The 2,338-nt window shown below is 32.0% G+C and overlaps 1 pseudogene; it reads right to left on the bottom strand.

Annotated features, from left to right (window-relative positions):
- Positions 1-1,938: 1,938 nt before the first annotated feature.
- Positions 1,939-2,098, bottom strand: LOC115065462 (annotated as a pseudogene).
- Between the last annotated feature and the right edge of the window lie 240 nt (positions 2,099-2,338).

Here is a 2,338-nt window from a genome sequence, read left to right on the forward strand (position 1 = left end):
AAGAAAGAAAGAAAGGAAGGAAGGAAGGAAGGAAGGAAGGAAGGAAGGAAGGAAGGAAGAAAGCTGTTTCAATTAGAATTTCCCATTATAATCTTCAAACCACTTCATCTTTTCTTCTAGTGAAAATGAACATCATTTCCATATTCTAAAAGACATATCCTCATAATTCTAAACCTTTCAGCATTCCCTTTTAGATTCTGCTTTCCCTGTCATAGATATTGCCACAGGGGAACCACCATCTTAGTTTTTATTGATCAGAGGGTCTTGCTAATAATACAACATTTGAGGCAAATGAGCTTTTTTAGGCATCTTTTTCAAGTTAATTGACCAGCCACACAGCCCTCTGTAATATAATCTTTGAATTTCAAGTTAGCTCTCCTTAAACGGATATTAGGAATCAACTCATTTTAGACACTTTATGTAACTTCACTACGTACCTTAAAGACTCTACTCAAATCTCTCGTTCTTCCCAAAGTTTATTCTGTTTAAAGCACACTCTTACCTTGTGGGCTTCTAAACGCCTCATCCTCCTCACAGCTGTCTTTTATTTCTAACATGCAAATCACCTTCTAATACAGCATACACCTTGCACAGCACCATCTAATATAGCTTGTTGATATAACTTACAAGGTGAGCTGTAGAGGACAATATTTTGATCATCTCTGATACAGTGTAGATATTCATTCAAACAATGAGTAATCTTGCATCACTTTAGAGTTATTTTTCCCTTTTTTATGAAAATAGAATCACTTTATCCCACACTCTTCAGAAACTGTTTTACAAACCATCATAGGAGTGAATGTAGCTAGCTGCCAATTCTTAGGAAGCCAATGAATCCATAGTTTGAACCGTGAATTAAAGTGTAGATATAATGATTTAAATCAAGTATTGATTTTTTAATCTGTTTGGCTTCTGTTTTGGAATAAAAATATTAATCAAGTACAAGGCAAGATTATGTGAGCCTATGAAGTAGACTCATTTCTTCCATTTTTAATATATTTATATCTATGTAGAGTTTTATCCCACCTGTGGGTCATGATCCCTTTGGTTAGGGTGGGGGGATTCAAACAACTCGTTCACAGATGTCCTAACACATTCAGAAGACATAGGTATTTATGTGTTACATTGCTCCACTGCCACTTTGAAGAATTGTTTTCCCAGATTCCTCTTATTTCCCAGCCCCTTACATTGTAGGCAAACTCCATTGAGTGACCTCAATGAATACTCTCAATTTGTTTGCTCATAACCAGAGACTTTTATTTCACCTTGTACAAAGCAGATATAACTATATGTATATTTGCTATTCTTAGAGTGAAAATAATTTTGACAAATTAAAAAATGCATTTTTTTTAAACCCAGATATTGGAATATTATTTCTCTTTAAATATTTCTATTTCTTATTTCTTACTTCAAATTTAGCCTTTCTAAATCCTTTTATATTTTTATCAAGAGAGCTAAGTCGATGTTTTGATAGGTCATTCATTAGAAACAAAATAATAAGGATACGAAATGGATTGAGCCTTCTCCTATATGTAATTTTTACTTACAGTGCTTGATTTTTGTGTGTTCAAGATTCTACTTGCAATTTCCTACATTTTACTAAGTTAGTTAATAAATATAGCTTCCTAAAATAAAATTATAACATTATATGTTGTGTGTGATGGTAGATATATAAAGACAAAAAGATCTAGGTAGCTTTTATAGACATTCATTTTCTTATTGAGTACATATAGATAAATTGTATAGATCTGTTTCTCAAAATCTCTCTCCGTGTGTGTGTGTGTGTGTGTGTGTCTGAGTGTGTTTGTGTGTGTGTGTTAACTACCAAAAACTTCCAAGTAATCTAGATTTTCAAACATAGATCACAAAAAAATAATAAAATCCCCTCAAACTAAAGATGTTACAAGAATTAAAACTAAAAATTACACAAAACACAACAAAATCTGCAATGAAAAACGCAAGTCACTGCCTTTCTAGACTGTGGTGAAATCATGGTGTGTAAAGTATAGTCTATCTATATTGTTCTATATTCCTTTGCCATTTAAACTGATAAGAACAGATACTACACTTGATCTTAGCCAAAAGGCCTAGAAGCGATTCCTTTGCCATTTAAAAATAAAATACAAGCTTCTTGATAAATGATTAATAGTTATTTTCTTAAAATAATTTCAATTACCACTAAAAATTAATAACAAAATCATTATTCCATATCATATATTCACACACTTATATTCATTTCTAGTACCATGACTTGTTCGTAATAGTAGATAAGTGAATGACACAGAAACAGGAAAACATAGATTGTTCATCTTAAGGTGAACAAATCAAAAGGTAAGAG

This window comes from Mus pahari, chromosome 14 (assembly GCF_900095145.1).
Source record: "Mus pahari chromosome 14, PAHARI_EIJ_v1.1, whole genome shotgun sequence".
Lineage (NCBI taxonomy): Eukaryota > Metazoa > Chordata > Mammalia > Rodentia > Muridae > Mus > Mus pahari.